This window comes from Sturnus vulgaris, chromosome 6 (assembly GCF_052056855.1).
Source record: "Sturnus vulgaris isolate bStuVul1 chromosome 6, bStuVul1.hap1, whole genome shotgun sequence".
Lineage (NCBI taxonomy): Eukaryota > Metazoa > Chordata > Aves > Passeriformes > Sturnidae > Sturnus > Sturnus vulgaris.
The window spans coordinates 42439996-42455723 of NC_142248.1; the positions used below are offsets into that span (position 1 = coordinate 42439996).

General features: G+C 49.0%; 1 long non-coding RNA gene across 1 annotated transcript; it reads right to left on the reverse strand.

Moving 5' to 3' along the window:
- Nucleotides 1-5380: 5380 nt before the first annotated feature.
- On the reverse strand, nucleotides 5381-14586 carry LOC148223457 (uncharacterized). The gene is made up of 4 exons (XR_015804280.1): nucleotides 14399-14586; nucleotides 13105-13227; nucleotides 7575-7691; nucleotides 5381-7498 (listed from the first exon to the last, which is right to left on the reverse strand). It is a non-coding gene; the product is annotated as an uncharacterized LOC148223457 (long non-coding RNA).
- Nucleotides 14587-15728: the final 1142 nt, after the last annotated feature.

The following is a 15728-nucleotide window of genomic DNA, read 5'->3' on the forward strand; positions in this document are numbered from 1 at the left end:
CTGCATTAATACCTGCTAACACAGTGCAGGACCTTATGGCACTGTCACAGTGGGTGCATTCACAGAGTCCCCCCCTGCAATTCCATCTACCTACAAAATCCCAATGTTTCCCTGGATAACACCACCTCGAGATGCCATCCCTGCCTGCACAAGAGAGCTCTGGGAGAGACCCTGTCTGCCTGGGGCATGGTGCATCCAGCCTTTTGGAATGCTTTCTGTGTATGGGATTGATTATCCCAATAGAGATAGGTTAAAAAACTCCTGTGACTCCCCCCAGCATCCCAGCAAGAGCTGTGGTTAGACACCCAGACTGTGCTGGGCTGCTCTACCCTGGCATTGCCAGCCCACATTCATGGAGCAGCTGGCACAGAACCCAGGGAACCCTGTAATGGGATGGTCTCAGCACACCTAAAATCTCTACATGGCCCTGAGCCTCAAACACAGGAGAGAAATTACAGCTTCCCCACTGTGAACAGGGGATTCTGGCACCCTACAGGGAGAAAGACCTTTTCCTTTCCAGCCGTCCTTCCTCTCCCCCTGACAGCAGATGTTACACACAAACCTCTTTGAAGCAAATGGGCATTGATTTCCACTGAGCAGTTTATGTCACAAAAAAAGGCTCCTTCAGCCAGTAAGAGCTACAATTTGGCACCACTCAGCCCAATGGGGGGCAATTTCCCATCAGTGGCACATCAGCCAAGGCAGAGCAGACCTCCCCACTGGACTGGGAGTGCTGGGAGGCTGCAGGGCTCTGCACAGCACTGCAGCCAGGACCTCAAAGCATCACCTGGTTTGGCCATCAGCGCTGCTTATCTCGGGGCCTGAATTAACTAAACCCTGAAATGCACCAAGGGTGGGATGTAATGATGAGTTACAGCTCTCAGCTGGGTTCCCTGGGTCCTGTGCCAGCTGCTCCGTGGGTCTGGGCTGGCCCTGCCAGGGTAGGGCAGCCCAGCAGCTACTTCAATTCAAAGTGGCTGTAAAGAGCTAAAAAGAAGATACTGCTGAGTGCAGAGCAAGCCCATAATAGTCTGGCCATGGTATTTTCATCACCTCCTTAAGCAGCAGAGGAATTGGCATAGAGGGCCTCACCTTAATTCTGCAGCTGAATGAGCTTTGTGGCAGGATGATCCACATAATTTTGAAAATATCGATAGTGGGAAATATTTGCCTGTGTTGGACAGCACAGTGCCTCTGTTCTGGGAGGTGGGAAGCTGCTCCAATGCCTTTTGTTTCCCTCCCCAGCTGGGCCAAGAAAGCCTCAGCATATCTTACCAGCGTGGTGAATCCTAAGAGCTGGCTGCTCCTACCAAGGATCCAGGAGGAATTTTGGGGATTTGAATATATATCTCTATGCCAGGGCTATGTTACCTCAGAGACCCTTGGTCATTCACAAAAAATATGGGGGGAAAAACAGGTTAAAACTTCAGACATGCAGCAAGCCCATTCCTCTAAGTCATGCACAGCCCCAGGCCAAGGTCGAGGTATTGTTCTTTGGTTAAAATGAAGAGTGGTTCACAGACAGGTAAAGGACTGTGTCTGACAAGGAACATCCCAGGATTTGAGTGGTGGCTGCTAATCCTGGCAACACCACACTCACATGAGGCATGTAGGGGGCTCAGGATCAGTGGTTTCAGAGCTGTGCTCAGGTTGGAACATCCAGCTGCTGTCTCCTGATGCAACACCTTCAGAGGAGGTGACTGATGTGCTGTGTGCCTATGACACCTGGTGGGGGTGCTCAGTCTTTACAAAACTTGGACCTGCAGCCCAGGTGGTACCCAAGTCCTGGCTGGAGATGGGAGCTGAAGCACCTGGCCCTGGAAGGTATTTCCTTGTGACTGCCTCAAGAGGCTCCTGCCACAGGGGAAAGCCCATCCTTCTGGAAGTATTTCTCCTTTTCAGCATCTCTTAAATATGTTCAGTGTTTCACTTCAGCTTCTTCAAGAAAATAATGCCAAAGATAATTCCTGAGGATAAGGAAGATGGTGATCTTTCCATCATAATCAGGATTTTTAGTTAAAAAATCCCATTTTTCTGAATGGCTCCAGAAGCTAACTATTTTAACTTTGACACTTCTGCAGCATCTGGAACATGCCCTGCAGAACATCATTAGGAAAATTGTTCCTTGCAGATTTTGAAATAAAATACATAAACAAGGAAAAGAAGAAGGGTCTTGCAAGTCCATAGGCAAGTTGGGATGCAAACAATGGGATCAGGGCAGGACAAGTAAATGACACAGGAGTTACCCCAGGTTCGCCCTCTGATCCAGGTCCCTCAAAGAATCTGTGGTTATAAGTTTTTTAGGGGATTGATGGAGTTAGAAACTTTTCTTTAGAAACATTGCATGTTAACTTGTAAACCAAACAGCATACAATCAACAAGAGTCCATCTGGTTCAATAGAAATAGATCTTTATTAATAACATGCACATCATACGTATATTTAAAATACATATACATTTTTTCTACTATTCACTTTAGAAAACAATTTCATAAAAACCTTCAATCAGGTCCCAGGTAATTTTAAACATTAAAAAGCCTTTTTTTTTTTTTTTTGTTACAGAACCAGTAGGTATTATTCCAATTACTTGGTGTACAATCACCATATATTTAACATAATGCAGGCTCATGCATTTCAATAGAAATAGGTGTTCCCTTCTCTGCTTTGTCAATCGTGTCAAATATATGATGATATACTTGACTACACCTGCCACAGTTGTTACATGCAGCTGTGATTCCCTCCTGGAATTCTACAGGTGGTGTTTAAAATCTGGAGACAACTTTTTTACAACTTTCTGAGTTCCTGCGAGGGGCTCTTGGCGCTGCAGGTGGCCCAGAGCCCAGCTACGGCAGAAACCAAAAAAACACAATTTCATGAATGTCGGAGAAGAAAGCAATCTGAAAAAAGAAAAGAGGGAATTGGCAAATCCCCTCTGTGCTCATGGCAAACTGAGGTCAGGGTTGGGTTTCCCAAGGTCCTGCCAAGAACCAGCTCAGATCTGTAGAGAGCGCACAGAGATTCCAGCCACAGACGGTTTGCGGATGTACAGAACATTTACAAAGGCTCATACGAGGATGGGACTTTAAGGCACAATAGTCCATATACTCAACACATTCATTGGAAAACAGAAGTCCAATTTACAGTGCAATAGAGATGTATTCAAGAGCTCAGGCTGCAGCTCAGTGGTCGCCGTCACCGCTGGCGCGGCGATTGAGGCGGATCTCGACTGAGCCCAGCCCTGCACAAGCTCATGCACATGCTGAGCATCAAGCACATGAGGAGCCTCCCGGGCTCCAGTGGCAGGGTCTGTGCAAGGAAATCGGGTGATAACCCAAGCATTTACAGGATCAGGGCCCTAATGTCACAGAATCATGGAATGGTTTGAGTTGGAAGAGACCTTAAAGACCATCTCTGGTTCTGACCCTCCTGCCATGGGTGGGGACACCTTCACTAAAGCACAAACTCAGTGTTGGGGTTCTGCACCCCATCCACACCCACAGTGTGGCCCCCACAAAGCCACCCCCCTGCACCCTTCACCAGCATGTCCAGCCAGAAATGCAGCACAAAGAAAACTCAACTCATAGAAACTCTAATTACAGCCAAGTGTGCTGCTATTCCCAGGTGAAAATGAATTGTCCTAAGCCAGTCATTTTCAAAATGATCAGCTCTCCTCACCAAGTCTGTCCTTGTTACCCAGCTCATCTATATTCTCTCTGATGAATATTCTATCTCCTAGGCAACTGAGTCAAAGGGAAGCAAGGACTTTCTTTACATCCAGTGCAAACATAGCCCATATGTAGGAGTTCCTAATGCAGTCATAATAGAACATATATATATATAAATCTATCTCACTGAAAGTTGACCACCTACAGACGATTCTCACATCAGAAGCCAGAAGAGCTGAACTGTAGCTACAAACCCACAAAAGGAAAATCACTGTATGTAGCTGTATTGAAATGCTGGTACCCAGTAACTTGGCAACTAAATGTTAAAATCAATATAAGTATATAATTCAAAAGGTGTCAAATTAAATATTTCAAAAGTCACTTGCAATGTTATTGCACATTTGTACTTCTTAGCCACCCCATGCTTAAACTATTTTTAAGCACTCAAGTTGAATTTTTCAGACCCACTTTTCAGCAGCACCAATCACTGGGCAAAGCAGAAGGCAGCAAAAACTGAAGCAGATTTAAAGCATATAGAATAGCGAGCCTTTGATACAATTCCATAATAAAAAGTCAACCATAAAAAACCCAATTTGTTCTCTAGAAAGAAAAAAATCCATTTTAACAGCTCCTGGAGCAAGTTAAAAGTAAAACAGAGACAATGAGTTTTGTTCAAAAAAACAGCACATGAGAAAAACATGAGTCAATTATCTTTCCTAGCCCAAGGAGTTTTGTGACCTGATGCAGATTTTTGTCTGTTATATCTGTTCAGTTATCACAACGCCTTCACAGAGAAGCTTTCAATAGGCAAGAAAGTATCTGCCTCTTTCAGCAGGCAAAGAACCTCTTCAAAGGTGAATCTGACAGGGTCAATGTTTTTTTGTTCAGGAGAGGTTAAAGACTTTGATCCTACAGAGCTTTTTAAATTTCATTGAAATGTGTCTAATTTTAAGTTAAAGTTTTGTTTATTCAAGCCAGAACCAACCTATGAATAAAAAAAGCCAGCCAGCGAGAGAAGCATTTAAGCATTTCCTGTACATGCTAGATCGTTATGAAATCAGGTGAAAACTGACATGAAGAGAAAAAAAAACGCATAAATCAGACCACTTCAGAGTGGAAAATTACATGGTTTGAAAAATTAGAAGACAGGAGCAATTTTCCTTTACCATTCCCCCTGGCCTGGGGTGGCACGAGGCGTTCCCGGTGCCGCAGAGGGCAGAGAGCTCCTGGGGGACAATGGCACCTCTCAAACAGCAACTGGGCTCCTACTGGTGGCACTGGGGCTGTCACACACCTGATCTGCAGCCTGGGCTCTCCCAGCCCCCTGCTGAAGTGGGCATGGCCCCTTTCCACTGGAGATTTCTCAAACTGGAGATTTCTCAAACCTCACTGAAACCATTTCTCAGATGGTGCAATAGGATCAGCTGCATGATTTTGGGCTGGTGCAAGCCCAGGGGCGGCAGGAATTAAACCACACACAGCCAGGAAGCACTGAGGCTGAACTGCACTGGCTGAGGAGTGAAAGACACCCTTTTCTAAGAGACAAGTAAATATGACTTGTCTGAAAGCAAAAACAGAAACCTGAACATTCAGCATGACTAACAGCACCTCCCAAACAGCATTGCCCTGTTTTTTCAGCCTTCCCACAGTATCTGAGATGTTTATATTCTCCAGTTTGCAGGTTATCCTTGTTTTGAATTACACTCTTGACATCTATTTTTTTTTAATTTAAAAAAAAATCTGGATTTTACTGCTTCCTTCTGTCTCCTAAACCTCTACTGACTTCTAACTACTGATACCAGAGTTAACTTTGTTCTTCACACCTTTTTGCCTTTGCCTTTCTGCCTTTTCTCCAGCACTAACACGGGCCTGGGTTGCTGTGACGATATGTGCAACACACACAACCGAGATGCTCTGAGCAGGGTGACAGGAGGAATCTGACACAAAAAGCACATTCCTGGCAAGCCACGGTATTTGTTCACACGATATAATGCTTCAGAAATAGCATCAGCCACATCTGCAAGAGCAAAGCCTTAAAAAAAAAAATTAAGTTCTTAGATATATATATATATATATGTATCTATATCTGCCTCCAGCTGAGTGTGCGCTATTATTTACTTTGCTTTAAAGCTTTAAAGTGGTGATAGCCAGCGAGGCAAAGCCATTTTCTTCGCTGCAAGCCAGCAGACCTTTAGGACTTTGACAGGCTTTGAACCATCTCGAGTATTTGTTCAGCAGTTCTGGGCTGCAGGTCCCCCGCGGGGGAGCTGCGAGTGTATCGCTAACAGCTCATTTACAGGCTCGTTAATCACATTCCCCCGGATTATAGTGCAATCTTTGCTTCTGACCCCATTGCTGGAGCATCATCTTTTCCCTAATGTTACTCTTTGGTATTTTCATGACGTAGCTTTGGCAGCTATGAAACTTTCCACTTGTAGTCATTCCGTTTGCTGAACATCCCACATGCCATAGCTTGTGAAATATATGTATTTACATATTTTAAAGTTAATTCCCAGATTGAAATTAGACATTTCACTTAACCTGAAACATAATTACTAATGCTGAGCAGTTTCATCAGGAGAGCCTCTGAGGTCTTACCAGCATCTGTCAGATACATTCATTCTCTATCTATGAGAGTTATCATTGTTTTTCTGCCTTTTATAGTCCGCATAAAAAGAAATTGCTGTCTATTCCCTAGCACCAGTGTGAACCTCGGGCCAAACAGCAAATTAGCATGCAAAGAAGTATCAGGGAAACAGCTAGGGGAAGAGGCAAATGAAGTTAAGGGAACACCGATGATGGGCTGAAGAAAAAATCTTTCCTGTGAGTCATTCTGGTTCGTATTAAAATAGCAAAGTAGATACCAGCTAAGAGATAATATAAGTAAAAGGTGAATGCAATTATTTTTTAAAAAAACCAACCCACAAACCCTTGCAAATCTCAGTTTAGAGTGTCTGTAAGTAGCAAGCGAGTTCAGTCTCTGAAAATCCTAAGCTAAAAACTGATTCCTTTGGCACTGGCTCCTTCATGATCAAAGCAATACTCAAAGAAACTTTCTGTCTATACTTTTACAGCAGATATCTTGTGTTTTACTCCTCACTGTTAGACTACTCCACTGCTTCGGGGGCTCCCCTTGCACCGGGGATGGCGTCATTTAACTGCGAAAGTGATTTGGAGCATCCGTATCTACACACAGGTAACTTTAAGTGCAGCTTTTGTTTCTACAAACCGCCTTGCAGGCGGTCTCTGCAGGTTTAGGACCTCTCTGTGTGCACAGCAAGGTGCTTCACACCGGGGTTTTACAGGGGGGCTGCAGAGCATCATCCAAAGCACCTTCCACTCAGCTCCCGGCGCCTCCGCCTCCGATCGCAAACACATCTGCAATTTGTGCCTCACCTCAACACCTCCACAAGCAGTTCAAGCATTCAGAAACAAACATCAGTGGGTCTAACAGCTACTTTAATTCATTTTATAAATAAGCAACTGAGAATTTTGCTCCAGGTGGCTGCCCGTGTAGCCCATCCCGTAAACGGCGTTCTCTGCAGAGTAAGGCACGATGCGATACGAGTGCAGCTCTTCATAATAGAGCGACTGGGAACAGCACTCCTGCACCATAAACTTCAGCCGTTTTCGTGCGTCAGAGTAGGCAGTCCTATAGCACGGAGCCTCCTTAAAGTATTCATAGCTCTCCCTCTCTGTCTCTAGGTGAATCTTCCTCAACAGATTGTTAATTAATACAGACCTACGCAGATAGGCTTCGGGGTCGTCCAGGAAGCGGAGTTTCTGGAGAGATAGTTTTAGGATACAAGTCCGGTCCTCTGGTAGTATCAGGTGCTGGGGAGTAAATGGATGGGTCTTTAGCACCAAGGAATGGAACCAGGGGGAGGGTGGGAGCGAGAGAGGTACTCACTTTTGGACAATACTCATGGTAATCTTGATGTAAATGTTCTTCTTCTGCATATTTTCTCTTAAAGTAAGCTACTTTCGACGTCGTTAATGTCTTTGGTAGGCCCCGATCAGATCAGCTCTGCACAAAAGAGGAAAAAGAAAGTCAGTAGTGCTTGCTGCCAGGGTGGCTGCCACATCAGAGTCTAGGGTGTGCAGGGCAAGGAGGGATCCAGGACAACACTCAGCCTCAGCCTGCTGCCCTCAACCCACTGGAAACACAGTAGAGAGGCTGACAAATGTGAAGCTGTGTCTGAATCAGCCATCCCGAGGCTTGCCAGCATAGCAAGCCCTTCTCCCCTCTCTGGCGTGACCCCCACAGCACTGGGCACAGGCAGGATCTCCTGGTCCCACAGCTGAGTGGGGTGTCAGGGCCAGCCACAGCCCCACAGAGCAGGCAGGAGATGCCCTCCGTGGGAATGTCACCATGCCCTGCAGGAGACACCAGGATGGGGCCACCTGTGTGCAGGACAGGGGACCCTGTGCCCTCAGTGTGGGCCGAGGATTGGGTTTTTATTTGCACACATCATGCACGGAGCTCGGTGGCTTCCCTGGGAAGCCAATGCAGAGTGTATTCACTAGATGGTAGTGTTGTCTCAGAAGAGCAGGAGAGCCCCGGTTCAGTGGGAGGGTGATGGAGCTGGTTTGTTCTCCGGGTGGCTTCAGTTTTTCGGGTCACAGAGGATGGAAGCTCAACATTTGGTATAAGAAAAGGAAATATTGGGTTTTGTCCTGTGGCAAGAGCCCAGGGGAGGTTTGTTCCTCCAGAGCTGAGCCCTGCAGAGGACCAGGGCGCTCTGGGCACCTGCAGCCACGCCTGGCTTCCTGCTCTGAGCTTGGTCATCGCCCTGGAAAGGTGACATGGTGCTAATTCAGCATTTAATGAGGTCCATAATTCCAGTGGTACTCAGCCTGGTGAGCACTGGGTCCCTGTGAGAGCCAGGATTGGGTTTGGTTTGGGTATTCACCAGGAAACACGAGGAGCCATGTGCATTTCTGGGAGGCACAGTCTCCTCCCAAAACCTCCTTTTTATAAGAAATTTCTGTTATTTGCTTTTGAATGTACTTTTAAAAATAAATAAATAAATAAATAAAGCTTTATTATACTGATGTCTAAAGGCAATCCAGGAAAAGAGAGTATTCAGAGACACTTCATAGAATAACTCAAAGTCAGGTCCTATGGGACCTCTATTTTCTTCCCTAGACTGGGATCTCCTTATGGGAGCATTTGAAACTTAGGTTTTCTGAAGAAATAAAGAATTTGGTTCTGGACAGCTTCCCCGACACAATAGAAAAGCCAAAATGCATTGCACAGCCAGAACACAGACCTCATGCTGCTGGAAGGATCCTTCCATGGGGCATGAGGGGCTCCTTGAGTCTTAGCTGCTACCCACACAGCCATTCCAGGGGCTGACAGCATCTCTTCTCCACTGGCAGGAAGGTGCAATGTGTTCTCCCTTCATTTTTCTACATCAAAAATCCACCAGAAGGGGCTGAGGAAGAAATCCCCTCAATGAGAGGATTCTTGCATTTTCTCACTGAATTTCAAGTCTGTGATGATGGAGGATTCTCATGAAGGATTCTGCAGATCTATGCAGAAAACTGACTGGTGGATTAACACCTCATTTGGAGTCAAGACCCCTCAGCCCTTCTCTGGGACCCATCAGGATATGGATTGAACTTCAGAGCAGCATTTCTCCAGGAGAGGGACTATTGCTCTTACAGTGGGACAACACTGCCAAGGTAGTCAAGGACTGCTACAGGGTTCTAGTCGCCCTGGACCATCACACACACCAGAGATGTTCCCAACACCCACCTCAGCTCTTAAAGGCAAGGGCAGAGCTGTGATCTTCACCACCCCACTGGCATTGAATAGCTGCAAACACAGGTTTCAATTCATATGCAGCAACCTTCTCTGCTTGCAGGTTTTATTCCAATATTTGAGTTACACCAGAGCCTGGACAGCCTGGGTATTTAATTACTCTGATATCATGTTCGCCTAGGTGGAAACCCCACTGTGCTGTGTTATTTGAGCACAAAACCAAACACATTTATCTCCCAGTGCCATGGGATGGGAGAACATTACAGCTTTCTTCACACTGCTCTGAAGAAGACAAAGGTACAGACAGATGAAGTGACATACCCATAGCCACCCAGGCTGTCAGGGCTGGGAAAGGAGCCAAACCCAGCACACAGGTAGAGCCTTTCCCTCAAACCAAACCTCTAAGTGCTAAAACACACTCCCTAGTGTTTTTCAGGCAAAAGGCTAGAAGCACAGCCCTAGCACTGCCTGTGTGCAGTGGAAGCAGAAAATCATACTGAGTGTAGGGGCAGCACAGACAAGCACAGCGTGCAGAGCATCTCAGCTCAGTCCTGCAGCTCTGCCAGCTCCATGCAAAACTCTCCCTTCCTGCTCCTGGCCACGGGAATTCTGCTCCCTGCCCCAGAGATGGAGGGTGACTGAAATTCAGCATCCCCTGAGTACAGGTGGTGCAGGAGACATCAGGGAGCCGGGACAAGGGAAGGAGCACTGGCAGCCTGTGGCTGGGAGGGAAGGGGGGCTGTGGTTTTGCACATGCCATGGCTGGGGGCTGGTGCTGGCTGGCAGGAGCAGACGGAAAAATTGTATTTTGCTGAGGGACACACATGACCATCCTGGCAGTGGGTTCACTGAGCACCCAGCTGGCATCCCCTTTCTGGGGTTATGCTCAGCACCAGCCTGGGACATACCCTTGGTTGGCTGAATTTAAATTCCTAAAGACCTAAGACCAGCTAAAGCAGCAAAGTTGTCACAACCCCCTCACCCCGATACCCATAACTTAGTTTTGGAGCAAGGAAGGGAAACAGCAAACACTAAGAGCATCTCTAGGCTGTAAGTTTGGTTTGAAATATGTTCCCAGCTTTAAATGAAAGACTACACTCGAGGAGCAAAGTAGCCCCAAGCTGCTCAACACCATCACCATCTGTCAGCACATCCCAGCAGCTCCAAATCTGCAGAGCTTGGAGCACCCAATTCCCCAGGTCAGGAGCTCCCATGGGCTGTCACAGGTGGCTCAGCTCCCCGGGAGAGAAAAGGTGCTGCCGGCACACCTGCAGGGTGAGACAGTGAGCTGAAAACACACAGGTCCTGTCCCAGAGCCCAAGAGAAGCTCAGGGTCTGCTCTTGTGATCAGTGCAGCTGCCATCCCACCACCACTCATTTCATCACCATCATCTTCGTGGCTGCTGTGGTGCCCACACATCTGTCTGCAGGTTCAGGGGAGCAAAGCATGAACTGTGACCTTGCACTGTGCCCTCAGCACCAGCACCGATGCTGAAACCCTCGAGGGACCCCTCTCCATGCAGGAGGCTCGCAAGGACCAAGCCTTTCTCTAACACTTATTGGAAGTCAGCACTCCACGGCTCTGTGCGTGCCTGGGAGCTGCTTGGCCGGGGTTACAGCCATCCAGGGCTGTAGTAATGCCGCAGTGAATCAGACCCTGAGTGTTTTGTTTAAATATAAACATATTGAATCAGTGCTTTTTGTGTAGAAGGCTATTCTCGCGAGCCAAGTGTTTTGACAGCTCCAGCAAGGTGGTATGAGTCACTGCCTCTGCCTCACTCAAGCTCAGAGACGGATACATCTTAATCACATTACGTTTTCTCCAGCGCTACACCACCAGTCAAGGCACGGGGCCAAAATCTCCCCGCGGGGACCAACCAGCACAGCGCTGAGTCCCGAGCCTGAGGTTTGTCCTTCCAGCCTGGATGAGCGTCGGGAAAGCGCATCGAGCATCCCGGCAGCGCTCAGCCGCCAGCCCTGCGCCGCTCCCCAAGGGCTGGGTGCGATTCGCAGCTGCCCGGTGTTTACAGCCCCGAGCCTGCCTGCTCGGAATGCGCAGCGCATCGGGGCACGGCGGCGGGAGCTGCCATTAGCGCTAATGGAAGTTTGGGATATAAATCCCACGCGCGGCAGTGAGGGAATAAACGCCTCTGTCTCAGGGTTGGAGCTCTCAGGCTCAGCTCCGCAAGGGCTTTAATTGTACTTTCAAACAGAGCAAAATGTGTCCGTTCCTGTTTATTTCTCCAGGAATAATTATGGTGCTCTGTGGCGTGGTACTCGCAGAGTTATTAGGCATGTTTGGACAGAGGGCTGTTTTATCTAAATTGGATTGGAAATAGATTTATATCATGGCAACTTCCCATTTGAACTGCAAATTGCAGCAAAGTGACTTCACCTGCGCTCCTGCATCGCCCCAGTGACAGCAGCCCCTCTTCAGCATGAATTAATGCCGGGCGATTTCCACGGGGCTGCAGCCTAGCCGAGACAGGAGCTGAGACGGAGTTTAAAAAATGATTGAACGTGCAGGAAAAAAAAACACTTGAGCTTGTGCTTTTGCGTCTCGGACAACACAGACCTGCAAGCCCCGGCTCTGTACAGCAGCCCCGTCCCAGAACTTGTATACGAACCCTTGGGAGCATCCCCACACCTGCCTGCTCCTTTCCTCGGGAAGAAAATCCCTGCCTGCCTGCTCAGCGCTGCAGTGAAAGGGCTCGTCCGAGTCAATAGCGTTTGGTTGTTGATGCAGACATCTGCAGGGGGTGAGCACGGAGCCGGCTGGCCGAGCCAGCCCCGCCAAGCTGCGCACCGAGGTGGTGACTCAAAAGTGCCGCTGCCTGCAGGGCTCCTATCGCAGCCTAAAGGACAGTGATCAATATGCGAGCTACAGCTGCCTGAGACGGAGACCTTCGCTGAGCATCCCTTGCGTGCTCAAATACAAAACCTGAGGCTTCCGAGCACACAGAAAATGCCTTTATTATCAGCAGGAGACGTGACTTTGACATGGCGGGATATCACCGTGTCCTTGCTGTCAAACTGCGGTGATGAACTCCCCCATCCCTAACCTTCAGAGCACTCGCAATTAGGGGGTGCTCAGCTGAAACGTGCTCCTGGTTTCACATGCTCCGCTGCTGCTTTTCTCCTCTCCTAGGGCAGCGTAAGCAGCTGGTCCCACCGTGGGATTCCCAGCTGACAACGCAAAGCTACCAGACCACAGGAAGATGAACATGTGGATCGAAAACACATGCCAGCCCCAGGATTTCACGCGGCTGCCAATCGATGGCAGCCCTTCTAGCACACCGAGCCTTATCAGACCGAACAAGCCCCTTTTCATTGACCCACGGGGAGGCGGGGACCCCCAGCCGCACTCTCGTCTGCTGCCTTTGCACTTTAAAACCGCCTTTTAGTTTGCTGATTGCTCTGCAGAGCTCCCTAATTGCAGATTGTCCCTGGGCACACATGTGTACAAGGCACAAAGCATCTGAATCGCTCTCGTGAGGGCATGAAGGCATGAGACTTAATGGCTGAGAGACCGTTCTGTCTCACTCCTTACAGTCCCACTGCTTTCCTCAAGAGAATAAAATAATAATTCCAGGTTCACCCCCTCTTCGGCATTAATCCCAGTAAATTCCCGCACTCAGCCCAACCAGCCGAAGTTTGCAAACTTGTTAGTTACCTGAGGATGCGGAGTCAGTCTGCAAAGGGTCTTTCCGGGGTAATCTCAGCAGTTCTGGTAAGATTTCCCCCTCGCACGGGCTCAGCGAGCATTTCTGGCAGCACGGCACTGCTGAACGGTCACCTGCCGGGGTGGATCAAGGAGAAACACACATGGCTCAGGTGGCAAAACCAGGACAAACACTGCGAGCAGCTGGACCACAAGAGGAGAAAGTGCTATTTCAGCATCCCCCATAGGGCTTAGTAACAGGGATAGATAAGAGTTCTGATGTTACACCCCATTCTCTAACTTTGACCTTGCTTCCTGGAGTCCCTTTCACACATCAGGAAAGTAGATAAAACATTAGGAAAAAACATTTCAGTCTCTCACTGGCGTAGCTGTAATCCACTCAGAGCAAATGCTGCAAAAATACAGCTTGCTCCTCTAAATATCTGGATGTTTCTGAAGCTAGAACATTAATTCTGTCCCAACCACCTCTTAAAATGGCACATTATTTTCTCCATTAATTCTTGTCAACCTCAGAGGAAAGCTAAGGGGCTACTATTAAAACCATGCCATTATTTTGAGTAGCAGCATTAATTTTCTATCATACACACTCACACTGCCTGCAGAGCAGTACAGGTCTGAGAAAGTCAGATTCCAATTTCTCTTTAACAGGGTGCACATTTCAGAGTTTGCCTGACATACAGTACATTTTCCAGGCTAGTGCCTTGCCTTCTGGGTGAAGTATCTGGCACACTGTAGTAAGAACATCTCCCACTCTCAGGGGGAAAAACGATCACAGATGCATGTGTATACCTGAACTCTGCACTTTTACATGTGTGTGCCAGAGGCACTCAGACTTTTTGAGTACATGAACGAAATTAGACATGTCTAAATCCTGTAAGAGAGAAAGGAAAAGAGAGCTCGTATGTGTCCGTACTCATGTCTCGCAGCTATAAGACAACTATATTTAGACAGTTGTGTCATCCCAGAGGATGACAGCATTAACAGGCGATGGAAAGAGGAGCTATGGTTACTTTTCAGAGTTCAGCCCTGACTGTAAAGAGAGGACTCTGGTCGAAATGACCTTTCGTAGAGTCCGGCAGAGCAGCAGCACCTCTGCCCGTGGCACTGCGGGACGCGCGGAGCCTCCCTCAGCTCTTTCCTCTCCCACTCTGCAGCAAAGCCACGAGAGCTCCCAAACAAACACAAAACTTACTCCACGCCGACAGCCACCTGCTAAACCCTCTGGAGCAGATCCCACCAGCAAAGCCCCACACCTCCCTGTCCCCGCGGGCTCAGTGGCACTCACCCAGCGAGCCCCGGCTCCAGAGGGAGGGCTGCTCCGTCCTTCCCTCGCTGCTCCTGGAGGACGAGGTGGCGGCGGTGCTGCTGGTGGTGGCGGCGGTGGTGGCGGCGGTGGTGGCAGCTCCTGCGGGTCCCTGCAGCCACTGAGGAGCGCATCACCTCCCGGCCGCAGCCCGCGGAGGTGGGTGCCCAGATGTTCCCCGCGCGGATTGGTCCAGCGGGAGCAGATGTTGCCCGGTTGCTAGGAGCGTTGCTAGGAGCGCTGCTAGGAGACGGTGACGCTCTCTCCATCACTGGCGCGACTCGAGGCCGCGGGGAGGGAGGGAGGGAAGGACAGAGAAGGAGGGAGGAGGAATAGGGGAGGAGGGAGGAGCAGGTCTCGCCACCGCGATGCTCCGCGCCGGGCCGGGCCGGGCCGGGCCGGGCTGCGGGGTGAGCCGGAGGATGGAGCAGGTGCCGCGGCTCAGAGCTGGACAGGCGGTGAGGTGCTGCCTGGGGCTCGCGGCAGAGGATGGGGACGTGAAACGCCAGAACCGGGAGGGGGGAGCAGCCCCGGGAGGGGCGGGCAAGGGGAACCATAAAACCTCTCGTCAGAGCGGGCTGAAGGATGCGCGGAGCGGGTCGGCAGCCGCGGAGGTGCCCAGTGCTCGTTGTGGCACTGAGAGAGGGAGAGAGCTGTGCTGGCTTCAGGGCAAGGCTGGGAGAAACACAACCCAGTGCCTGGAAGGGCTGGGGGGAGAGGAGTCCAACTCGGTCCTGCTGGCACAGAGCCAAGCTCTTCTTCTCTCTCACTGGGTCATGTTCCCCTTCCCCCCTGGTTTATGACTCTCCCTTTTCCCTCCATGCCCACCATCAGATCCTGGCCCACGTTTTCCCCCTGAGCTTCTGGGATGTTCCACCACTGTGCCCTGGGTCCCACCCTGGCACTTACACCCATGATCCCATGGCCAGAAACTGGATTGCTGTAGCAAAAAAAGCTGCACAGCGAAACAACACAGATCTCCTCCCAAATAAAAGAGCAGGACAACTCCTGCATCTCAGCCAGACAGTGGAATTTTACTGCTGAGCACCCTCCTTAAAGCAATAGGTAGGATACCAAGCTCAGCCTACCCTCACAACCAAGGGTCCACCCAGAAAGGCCCAGAAAAAGATCAAAAGGAGTCAGTAAAATCTTAAAATCTTACCTGTATAATACAGTGTGCAGGAAGAGAAGAAATCCCTTTCCCTGAAAACTTAAATCTGTATGTAAATACTGGCAGATAGGAAGGTTAAAAAAATTAAAAAAAAAAAAAAAATACCAGCTATGTGTAGGGATCTTCCCTGGAAGAAGTGGG